At 28.9% G+C, this 13,122-nt stretch overlaps 1 long non-coding RNA gene across 1 annotated transcript; it reads left to right on the plus strand.

Moving 5' to 3' along the window:
- Positions 1-9,172: 9,172 nt before the first annotated feature.
- On the plus strand, positions 9,173-13,014 carry LOC125584383. The gene is made up of 2 exons (XR_007321336.1): positions 9,173-12,500; positions 12,577-13,014. It is a non-coding gene; the product is annotated as an uncharacterized LOC125584383 (long non-coding RNA).
- Positions 13,015-13,122: the final 108 nt, after the last annotated feature.

The following is a 13,122-nucleotide window of genomic DNA, read 5'->3' on the forward strand; positions in this document are numbered from 1 at the left end:
AAAACTTCCCTAAATAAATAATGCAAATTACAACTACTTTTTATGACCAAGCAAAAAAATTAGAATGTACGCTTACAATTATAACGCTGAGAAGTACGCACAAAACAATGGAGTCTTATGAAGAGACTTATCCAAGAGGTATGGTTATGAATTTGATCTTATAACTAATATATAAAACCGTGAAAAAATATTTGGATGAAAAATAAATGGAAATCTTGTAAATAAAATATATGAAATATGTAAATAAAAATACAATAAAACTAAATAGTTATCAGTTAGATGAAAAATATAGATTGTAAATCATGTTTGTCTATTAATTAGAGTTTGGCAATGTAAATGACTAAATTCAAGTAATGTTGGTATTTTTAAGTTTAGATTTTGGATTAAAAATTATAATTTTGAAATGTTAGTTTGACATATGTGTTGAGCAATGAGTATATATTAAGCATTTTAAAGAGAAATTGCTTAAACTACCACATTTTTAATATTATTTTTCATGTATACCTTACTTACTTTTACCCCTTGACTTTAAAGAGGTAATTAGACACCTATAACCTCATGGTTAACTAATTTAAACTTAGGGTTCAGATTTGAATGGTGAAGTTTTGAAGTGTAGGGTTTAAGATTTAAATAAATATATACATAAATACTTTTTAAAATATTTTTTTAATAATTACGAAAAATTTTGAATTTAAAAAAGAAAATTTGAAATAAACATCAGAAAATAAAATTCACAAAAGAAATTTATAAAAAACTCAAATTGAAAATGTACAATTCAAAAATTATAAAAAAATTATTATTATTATTATTATTATTTATTGTTTATATATCTATAAAGCAAAAATAGAGAAGTCTCTTACCTCTTTAATAAAGAAAATATTTGTGAAAATATTCTTTTAACAAAGGTAAACATGAATTGTGGTACAAAAAATGGGGTAAACTTGAAATTCTCCCCATTTTAAAAGTAGTTTTATGTTTAATGAAAGGTGTATGTATTGCTACCTAGTTCAATTATTTAACTTTAGAGTTTATGGTTAAGATACTTTATAAGAAAGCGTGCCAAGGAATTATGCACTAGCCGACTTCAAGTGAAGTCTTCAAGACTATTAAAAAAATTATGGTTAAAAGACTTCACAAAGAAGTATGCCAAGCAATTATGCACTAGCAAACTATAGTTGAAATATTAGTGAACAAAGGGTAGATTTAGGGTTTATGAGATTCCAAAAGAAGTCTTCAAAATTGAAATTATTACTTAACTTTGAATTTTACCTTCAATTTAAATATAACAAAAATTAAACTAAGAAAAATTTAATTAAAACAAAATATATATAAAATTCATGGTTTGCTAAAACTTTTTATCCTAATTGAGATTTTTATCTCACTATATAAAGAAATTTATACATTCTCCTTTTTTTTTCAAACGACTACGACAAAAATCTAATTTTTCTCTCTATAAACCTCTCTAACCTCACCAATATCTTTGAACTTGAAGACATCAAACCTTACATCGATTTCTCATCTATTTATCTCATGTCTTTCTCACAATTTTAGTTTATTTTTGCAGCTTTTTCAACCCGTAGTTTTCTTCTCCCCCTCCTAAAAATGAAAATCTATATATTTCCATGTGTATTTTTGTATATTTCTGTGTTATATTGGAATAAAACTATAGATTTAATTTAATATGATTGTTTTCTTATTATTTCACCTTCAAAAGTTTTATTTTAGATAATTTTCTCTGTTTTGAAACAATTTTAAAGTTTTTGGATATGCAAATTTTTCATATCTGAACCTATCATACTTCATTAGGAGAACTAATTAGCAGACTTTCCCTCGGATTATGCATGAAATCTGCTACACCGGCTACAAAAACTGGTAAGATTTCATTTTTACCAAAAATGTTTTTTTGTTCAATCCGTATAATGTTATAGATTCAAATCAATGTAACTATTTTTTTATTATATAGCAAAAATTGTCAAAAAATGACTCAGAACTTGATTTTGAATACAACATTATACCCCAAATTCAATCAAATGCAAAAGTAACTCAAAAAGAAAGTGAAATTACAACAACCTCCTTCTGAACAAACAAAAATCATGTATTGAGTTTTACCATTATAACCCTCCACAGAGAAGACTTCTTTGTAAATCTTCTCGTTTAGTAATTCTTTAAAATAATTTAAAATTTTATAAAAATATTTTGATGGGAAAAAATTGAAATCATGTAATAATAAACATTTCTAAATGATGTAAATTTAATTTTACTAAAATTGAATTATTTTCAACATAGATAAGTGAATGTAGATTAACTCATGATAGTCATTGTTTAGGGTTTGGTAACATATACCCCAAATTCAATTAAATGCAAAAGTAACTCAAAAAGCTAGTGAAATTAAAACAACCTCCTTCTGAACAAACAAAAAACATGTATTGAGTTTTACCATTATAACCCTCCACAGAGAAGACTTCTTTGTAAATCTTCTCGTTTAGTAATTCTTTAAAATAATTTAAAATTTTATAAAAATATTTTGATGGGAAAAAATTGAAATCATGTAATAATAAACATTTCTAAATGATGTAAATTTAATTTTACTAAAATTGAATTATTTTCAACATAGATAAGTGAATGTAGATTAACTCATGATAGTCATTGTTTAGGGTTTGGTAACATATGTTATAGTATTGTTAGTATTTTTAGGGTTAGATTTTGAAATCTCTTTTTTTTTTTTGAATTTGACCTATATGTGTTTAATGACTATCTAATAACTTGATTTAAACACTTTCTAAGAATCTTAAAAGTTTAAGGAAATGTATTTTGCTTAGTTATTTTATTATAGGATCTCGAAGACTCACAAAAGACTTCTGACATATCCCGCCTAAATTTTAGTAGAATTTAGGGTTCCCGCCTAAATTTTAAAAGAATTTAGGTTTCCTGCCTAAATCGAAGTCTTCCACAAGTCTTCTCATGTATTAGATCTTAAAAGTAATTAATAAATTTTATAAAAAATCGAAATCATATATTAATAAACATTTCTAAATGATGGAAATTTAATTTTACTAAAATTGAATTATTTTTAACATAAATTTGTGAATGTAGATTGACTCATGATAGCTTTTGGTTAAGGGTTTAGTAACATATGTTATAGTATTGTTGGTATTTTTAGGGTTAGATTTTAAAATCTTATTTTTTCTATTTTTTTTATTTTGATCTATATGCGTTTAGTGACTATCTAATAACTTGATTAAACACTTTCTAAGTTTAATTCTTTTAAGTTTAAGGAAGTGTTTTTTGCTTAGTTATTTTATTATAGGGTCTGGAAGACTCCAAGAAGACTTTGGTTCACGGTTTAGTAACATATTTTATAGTATTGTTTGTACTTAGGCTTAGATTTTGAAATCTTAACTTAATTTTTTTTTTGGACCTACATGTGTTTAGTTTTGTGTATATTTAACACTTTATAAGTTTATTTTAAGTTTAATGAATTATTTTTTGCTATTTAGTTAGTTATTTGATTAAGTTATGGTTTGGAAGACTTTTATAAGACTTCCTAAGAAGACTTCCAGAAGACTTCCTAAGAAGACTTCCAGAAGACTTCCCAAGAAGATTTCTTCTAACATATTCAAGCATAAATATAGAATTTAGGTTTCCTGCCTAAATCTTAGTAGAATTTAGGTTTTCCGCCTAAAGCGAAGTCTTCCACAAGTCTTCTCATGTATTTAATTGTAGGGTCTAGAAGACTTCTTGAGAAGTCTTCTGTATCGAAAATATTTTACATAATTGAAATTTTTGTCTCCATATATAAAGAAAATTTACGCATTCTCTTTCTTCCTCTCAAATGACTGCAACAAAAATGTAATGATTCTCGCTATAAAACTCTCCAACTTCTCTCAAAACACCAAACTTTAAATCCATTTCTCTTTTTTTCTTATGTCTTCTCACTAATTTATCTTATTTTTGCAGGTTTTTCATTACATGGTTCTCATCTTTCACTCATTCCAAGGTAGATCTATAAATTTTGGATATGTATTATTGTGTGTTTTATATATTAGATTCTAAAAAGTTATAGATTCAACCTAATGTGACTGTTTTATTTATTATTTAAGCATAAAATTATATTTTTGAATTTTTCTCTATTTTGAAGCCATTTGAATGTTTTTGAATTTGCAAATTTTTCAGATCTGAGACAAACTTTGAAAGACTTCTCAGAAAATCTAGGAAGACTTCTCGGAAGACTTCTAGGCAAGTCTTTTAATGCATTTTATGCTAGAAGACTTCCTACGAAGTTTGCATGAAGTCTTTTGAAGTCTTCTGCCTAAAGTGGTACAAATTTTGGATATGTATTTTGTGTGTTTTATATATTAGATTCTAAAAAGTTATAGATTCAACCTAATATGACTGTTTTGTTTATTATTAAGCATAAATATATATTTTTGAAGTTTTCTCAGTTTTGAAGCCATTTGAATTCTATTGAATATGTAAAATTTTCAGACCTGAGTCAAATTTGGGAAGACTTCTCAAAAGACTCTTGAAAAAATCTCGGAAGACTCTGAGAAGACTTCTTGGGAAGTATTCTAATGCATTTTATGCTAGAAGACGTCCCACGAAATCTTGAGGAAGTCTCCTGAAGTTCTTTTGCCCAAAGTGATACAAATTTTGAATAGTATTCTGTGTGTTTTATATATTAGATTCCAAAAAGTTATAAATTCAACCTAATGTGATTGTTTTGTTTATTATTTAAGCATAAAAAAATATTTTTGAAGTTTTTTTCTGTTTTGAAGCCATTTGAATGCTTTTGAATATGCACATTTTTTCAGATCTGAGTCAGACGTTGGAAGACTTCTCAGAAGACTCTCGAAAGACTTCGTGGGAAGTCTTCGGTAAGTCTTCCAAATTCTTTTGCCCAAAGTGTTACAAAGGAATGATGTCAAATTGTATCCATGCTTATCTATGTTGAGGAATGATATCTAGCTCCAAGTGTAATAGTTTTGTTTAAGGTATGTTTTATGATTCGTATGTGTACTATTTTAGTTATGAATTCTTTTGTAAACTTGAAGAGATTTTAACCAAAAGAATTTGGTAAATATGTTCACGTTTTGCCACAAATACTTGACATTATTGAAGTTATTGATACAACATACTAGAATTTTTTTTAACCATTCTACCCACTCATAACAAAACACAACAACGCAAAAACTTAGTCAAATTTACTAAGAGAGAATACTTCACAAGAAAACTTACTCAAATTCACAAAAGATCAAACTTGAATTTTAAGTGAAAGTTGAAATTTTAAATCTCATGTAAGTTAAAAATTATATCTTATGATCTAAAAAGACACATTGAACCACATGACTTGATATTCTTGAAGTTAGTTAACACTTTTGAAAGTCAAAACATATCTTGAAGTTACTTAACACTCTTGAAAATCTAACGTAAAAGACTTCTTAAGAAGTTTTCTTTAAGAAGTCTTTTCGGATTAGGTAGAAATATTAGTAAACATAAATATTTGAAATCTCATAATTATCACCAAGTAAGTTATGATTTCATTCAGAAGTCCTAATATTGACTAATACACATGAATTAATAAGCTTAAAGAATCATTTTCTTTCAAGGTTTCATATTTCCCTCAAAAAATAAGATAAATAGATTAATCAATAAAAGAAAATAATACATTATATATATATAAGATTTACACATTGTCTTTTTCTTTCTCAAACGAACACAAACCTAAACCGAATCCTAAGCTTATTGAACCAAATCCCTGATCTCCAAACCTGTTTAAGACCTTTTCATCTGATCTCTTAAACAAAAATCTAATTGTATCTCTCTAAGACTCTATATCCTCTCCAAACTTAATGACACAAAACTTTATATAAACTGCTCATCTCTTTGTTTTATGTATTTCTCACAATTTTATTTGGTTTCTGCATATTTTTCATTATGCGGTTTTCATCTTCCACTTGTAAAAAAGTAGATCTGTAGATTTTAGATGTGTATTTTTGTTTTATTGTGTGTCAAATTCGAATAAACAATAGATTTATTTTAATGTGATTGTTTTCTTATTATTTGAACTTGAAAAGTTTTATCTTTGACAATTTTCTCTGTTATGAACTAATTTTCAACGTTTTGGATATAGAGTTTTTCAATACTGAGGGAAATATATCATACTTCATTAATAGATGTCATTAGTAGAATTCACTCGAACTAGTCTGCAAAAGCTGGTAAGATTTCATTTTTACCAAAAAATTTTTTTTTTTGTGTTAAATTCAAATAAAGTTATTTATTCAAGTCAATGTGATTGTTTCTTATTGTTTTAGCTTTAAAGTTCTGTCTTCTTTCATGGTTTCATCTCTCCCTTTAAAAAGGTAAGATATAGATCTTTAGATTTTAGATATTTTTATTTGTTTTGTGTGTGTTTATATCTGAAAAAAGATATTTATTCAAAGTCAATGTGATTATATGTTTTTGTTATTATTTTTGTCGAAAATTACTAGTTTCGAACAATATTTTATATTCAAATTGTTCTTATCTTTTTTTGGATACGCAAATTCTTTAGATCTCCAAAAATTTTCAGATATGAATTTGATGCAGTAGAATTTATTAGCAGTCCTCGTTAGTACATTTAATTAGCAGCTTTCGGACAAACTTTATATGTTGACTTCATATAAGTTATTTTTTTTTTTACAACAAACATTCACGGACTCATGTAAATTCTGTAAACCAAGGTGGTAACTCTACATCCATGTACGACGAAAAACGGTTGTTTCCGAGCACTGCGTGCCAAGCGATCTACCTTTATGTTTTCCGTCCTAGGTACATGAACGATATTTGAGTTGGTGAAGCTTCTTCTCAAAAGCTTAATGTCTTCCAACTAACTTTCAAATGCTGGCCATTCCTCTGGTTCCGAAACCATCTTCATCAATTGAGAACAATCCGTAGCAAACGTAACCCTAAACTTGCCCAGATTTTTCATATAAGTTATCAATATAATGAATAATTAAGAAAACTCCAAAAAAAATCTTTTGAGCTATATATTTTTAAATCAGATTTATTTTGTATTAAATTATTTTCATAAAATATTTGATTGTAAATTATTCTTGATGCAATATTATTTAACTTGTATGTGTTTTGGAGTCTTGTAGTTTAAAATTTTGTAAGATACTATTAAACATCAACTTTATATGTTATGTTAGAATGAAAAATTAAAAGGATGTAATGACGTTTTTGTGAATAGTTGATATGTTAGAGTGGAAATGTCAAAATGTTCTTAAACTAGTTTTGTGTTTGACCAAAAGTATTATGTCATTTTTAAAAAAACTGAAGTTTTGTGCGTGTGTTAATATGTTATCAGTCTTCCATTAATTTTATTTTTATTTTTAATGTCTCCCGCTAATTTGTCTTCATTTCCCAACATCTTTGGATAGTCTCTTCATCACTATTTGTATGAACTAATAAATTCAACAAGACAATATTAGTTTGTGTGACTATGTTATTCTTCATATGCCATCAAATTGCCTTCCAACGTCTGCCACTACTAATCTGCTTTCATTTTCCAATATTTACAGATAGCCTCTTCGTCACTATTTGTATTTACTCATAAATTTCACAAGACAATGTCTCCAAATGTTGTTAGACTATTTTCAAGCGGGATCTTTTGTAGAATTTTTTACTAATTAGAAAATTTTGTAAAAAAAAGAAAGAAAGAGATGAAAACATGGTTTCTCAAAAAAGAAATTTCACTAGATTCTTAAGAAATCCAAAGACACATGTTTCTTTTACAGTGGTTTAAATATGCTAAAAACAAATAATATATACTTAACTAATTAAAAATATTATTGTTGAGAAATCTATATAGTCTCACCCTTGTGGAAGTCTTGATGTGTTAGTCGTCCATTATCTGCTGCTAGTCTGCTATTGGTTTTACTTTACTTTACAAACATTTGCTACTAATCTGCCTTCATTTACCAACCCTGTAGGTAGCCTCTTCATCACTTCCTGTATGGAGTCACGAATTCAATAAGACAATGTCTTCGGATGCTGCTCATTTCCTTAAGAAACCTAACATAGAACCTAGATCAACCACCCGTAGACCATTTCCAACCTTCATCTATTTTTATCTCTACATTTTTTCCTAAAATGAAAAAATTCTATTATATAGGTGGATTTTCTCCAATATGTGCATATATAATAAAGTTCATCTATTTTTAGGAAAAAACATAGAGAATTGTTATTTTAATCTTTAAATATAGAGACAAAAAATTAAGATTTTTCTACATTTTCCTCTAAAACAGAAAAGCTCTGTTATATGATATACATCGGAGAAAATTCACATATATAATAAAGATTTCTATTTAAAAAAAAATATGTTACAAAAAATTATATAAAGATGTACATTGGAGTTTCTCTTATTAACCCTAGACTTTAAATTATATGACATAGCTTCTCAAACCCAAATTTCCCTAGCCCAATGCCCATACATGGTAACGACTAATGATTATTTATATTTATTTAGTAATAAGAAAATTACGTCAGAAAGTTGAATGCAACAGTTACTCCATGTTTTTATGGGATCGTTACCCTTTTAATCTTTTTTTTAATCTAAGTCTGCTCGTACTCTTTCAGATTTCTATCATATTATTATTGAGTTCATACCAAATTCTAAACTGCCATGTATCCTGTCGTCTTGCAAAGTTGAAACCAAATCGTAAACCCGTGTATAAATTCAACAAGACAATGTTTCTAAATGGACAATTCTCTCAAAAGACAACAAAATATGTTTGTCACCGAAAAAACATACAAAGAGGTAAAAGATCAAAAGATGTTTAATTAAAAAGGTAAAAGACTATTTTACCCCTACTTTATATATACATATAAATATAAAAAAATATTTAAATAAATAATAAAAATTAAAAAAAAAATATTATAATTTTTTGAAAAATATATTTTTGAGTTCGCTTTTATAATTTTCTTTTTCAATTTTGTTTTTCAAAACAAAATTTCAAGCTTTTTTTAAATTATCTTTAAAAAAATTATTTTAAATATTTATTTATTTTTATTTTTTAATCCTAAACTATTTCCCAAAAATCTCATCCATCAAATCTAAGTTTTAAATATAAATTAGTTAATTGTAGGAGTATAAGTGTTTATTTACTTTTTTAATGAAATATTTTGGTCACTTTTACCCTTAAGTGTTATATTTATGATAAAAAAATTTGTAGTGTCATCTTAGGATTTTTTTTTTGCATGAACTATATTATAAAAGCTCAGGGTGCATCAAAGTTTACAAACGAAATACAAAATTCTGGAGACCTTTTCAACAGTAGAACATAACTAGAAAGCATAAGATCAAATCGAGAGATAGAGCCTATAAGGTGCGAGTCATTCTCAGCAGTGTGAAAAAAAAACTGTGGGGAAGCTCCACTTTGTCCCTAAAGCGATTTTTTTCGAAAAAACAATTGATAGTCGAATAACACAACTTTGACGCACCCAAAAACGGTTGGGATATTGGCCGACAAGAACTGTAGGTGAGAAACTCCAGAACTAGGCAACATCGAGAGAACGAAGCCCTAGTTGACTTGATTTGACACTCAAACAAGCACTTTCCACTCTAAAACCAACAAAGCTTACAGAAGAGACCAGGTGAATCTCAAACTCATCGATGAGTATAAAGGTTGGATGGGGGCGGGGAGACGGTTGACGCTAGGAAATTTAATTTTCTAAATTCTGTTAATTTGCGTCAATTTGTCATTTGCTTGTATTTACATTGTCAACATACATTTGCAACTAATCTGCTTTCATTTTCAAATCTCTTTGGCTACCCTCTTTATTACTCCTCGTATAGACTCATAAGTAAACAAGACAACTTCTCCAAATGTTGTTAGTTTGTGTTAGACTACCATCAATTTGCCATTATGTTCCTTTACTTTGCCAACATCTACCACGTCTTTGCCGTCATTTTCCAGACTTTATAGTTAGCCTTTTCATCACTCCGTGAATTGAAATCTAAAATTTTTTTTTTTTTTTTTTTTTTTTGAAAGAATGTTAAATTTTTATTCAATCAAAAAACCTTGTTACAACTAAGTGTGGACCTGATTAATACAAACTTCCAGCAACCTTAACTACTCATATAATTCCTATACTCTTGTTTGGAACCAAAATTGAAGAGCTCCCACCATACCCCTTCCTCCATTCCTTCTCATCAGGCTGAGCCTGTTTCTAACACCCTTATCCGTGAGCTTCTTGATCATAGACAGCGGAATTGGCTTTTCCCCATGCCTGATCTTATTTCTTTCTCTCCAAATTGTATAGACTGCAGCTTGAAATTCATATCTAATACAAAATAACCTCTTCTTATCACCTCTACTATTTGAAATCATCAGCACAAGTGAAGACCAGACGTTAGATTAAGAATTCATTAGAATTCCACTGCTGAGATGACTCCACAACTGCGATGAAAAAGCACACTCAAAGAATAAATGATTACGGGTTTCTGCAGCAGCCTTACATAACACGCAGATAGTATCAGCTCCACTGCACCACTTTGATACCCTGTCCATAGTAGAGAGCCTGTCCAGCATAGCTAACCAAGATAAAAATGCAAACTTCGGGGTAGCCATAGAAAACCAAATCCCCCGCGCCCAATTGAACTGCTCGTTGGACCCTCTCATCATTCGCCAAGTATCATTTGTTGAGAACGTTTCTTTAAACCCAGAACTTCCTTTCCAGAGACTAACATCATCCACTTCTCTCTGAATGCAAACTCTATAATTCAACAAGATAATGTCTCAAAATGTTGTTAGTTTGCGTGGCCATTAAATTTTCTTTACTTTGCCAGCGTCTGCCACTCATTTGCTTTTATTTTCAAATTTTTACAGCTAGCCTCTTGATCATTTCTTGTATGCGTTCATAAATTCAACAAGATACTGTCTTCAAACGTTGTTAGTTTCTGTTCTTATAATCTACCATTAAACTCCTATTAATTTGCCAGAATTTTTTCTCTACTCTGCCAATGTTTTTCACAAATCTTCCTTCACTTTCCAACCCATGTGGCTAGTCTCTTCAATGAAAGAGTCACTCCTTATATGCGCACTCATAAATTCAACAAGTAATGTTTCCAAATATTGACAGTTTGTGTTAGTCTTCCATTAACTTGTCATCAATTTGTCTTTACTTTGCCAACAATTACCACTAATATTCAGTTCATTATTCGGCGGATCTCCTCTTCATCATTCCTTGTATTAATTTTTGTTAATCTGCCTTTGCTTTAAATATCTGCCACTAATGTATCTTTCACTACAAGAAAAATGAGTTTTAATAGCAGACCGGAATAGCGTTTTTTACGATTGTGCTATAGTTGACATACCCGTTAGTTTTAGATAGCGTTTGTATATTTGAAAATGCTATGATAGAGTGGTATATTTGGAAACGCTATGATAACATATGGTTTTATATGTATCACTTGGGTTTTGATAGCAAAACATGATTAAAAACGCTATGTTTGGTTTTTAAATCCCTAAACCCTAAAACAAGTTTTTTAACCGTAAACTCTAAATAAAAATTTTAAACTCTATTTTAACATCAAATCTTAAATTTAACTTCAAATGTTAGATATAAACTCAAAAATTAATCATTTCCAAAAATTTATCTCAAATCTTAAAATCAATATCCCAAACCTTTAACTTTTAAACCATATACTCATACATTTATTCTAAACTCAAAATTTTAAAAATAAATTAATTAAAAAAAATATCAACACTAAATAAAAATTCAAAAATTATTTATTTTTCAAAAATTAATATTAAATCAATACTCTAAACCTTTAATCCTCAAACCCTATACTCAAACCTTTATTCCAAACTCAAACTTTAAATCTAAAATCTAAAGACAAACTTTTCAAATCCTATACTCAAACATTTAAACCTTTAAACTAATTTCATTTACTTTTACTCTTTTACTTTAAACCTTTTACTTTAAACCTTTAAAAAAATTTCATATTACAGTTTAAAAATTTTGGACTTGGACTAATGGTTATATACGAATCACACGATCTTCTTTTGGATCTAAAGTTAGGGATCCACTAACCGTTTTCTGATTGGTCAGTGTGGGGTGACAAAGATCGCTACTTTCAGCCTTTGATAAATGTTGATCCAACGGCCACAGTTAATTAATCAATTTTTCTAATTTATTTCTGCCTCAGATTTTTTTTTCTTTCCTTTCTATTTTGTTCTTCTTCCCTACGCCATCAACATATCTCTTCTTCTTTTCTGTATCTCTGCACATATTTCTTTCTTATTCTCTAAACCACCACCACCACCGTCTCTTCTTATTCCTTTTGTTCGAATGGCGGTGGACTCCAAAGAAGGAAGGATGAGAAGACAACATGGTCGAGATCTGGAAATTCAAGTGTAGGAGAGCTTGCTCAAGAAGTGTCGCGAAGGTCTTCAATCCACACAGAAACTTCAATACGTTGCTTCTCCATTGCTTCTGCTTCATCGATCCAGAAACAGGTAGAAATCAATATAGATCTGAAATCGATTTCTAGGGTTTAGAACTGATTAAATCGTTTTATTTTTTCTTTATTAGTTGGAGAGCTTGCTGTCTATAGTTGGTGGAGTATGGTCAGTGAATAGAAAATCTTGAAGCTTGAGACAAAGGTGCGCGGAGAGGATAGATAAGCCGGAGACGAACTTGACGGTGGTGTATGGGATGAGCTTGGCAGTGGTGAGCCGAAGACGAGCTCGACGACAGTGAGTGGGAAGAGCCATGGTGATTCCGTCGTCATCTCCAACGTCGAAGGAAAGAAGAGAGAGACGCGAGGGCTTGGTTGTCACAGCAAATGGTGGTTGACGGCGGCGGAGCTAAGAAGCTTGAAAGCGGCGTAGTTTTGTTATTAGGTTTAGTTAGCAAATATGTTTAGGTCTAAGCTTGGTTTAGGTCTAAGCTTGGTTTAGTTTTGGTTTATTTTTTTATATGTAAACAGGTTTTAGTTTATGAATAATTCAATTTAAAATATTTAAAATATTTTTTTCTATTTTTTTTTAATTTTTCAATAATGTAATAATAACAATAAAAACACGCTTTTAAAGAATATTTAATTACATACAAAAAAGCGCTATCGTATCGGAAGAA

This window comes from Brassica napus, chromosome C3 (genome assembly GCF_020379485.1).
Source record: "Brassica napus cultivar Da-Ae chromosome C3, Da-Ae, whole genome shotgun sequence".
Taxonomy (NCBI): Eukaryota; Viridiplantae; Streptophyta; class Magnoliopsida; order Brassicales; family Brassicaceae; genus Brassica; species Brassica napus.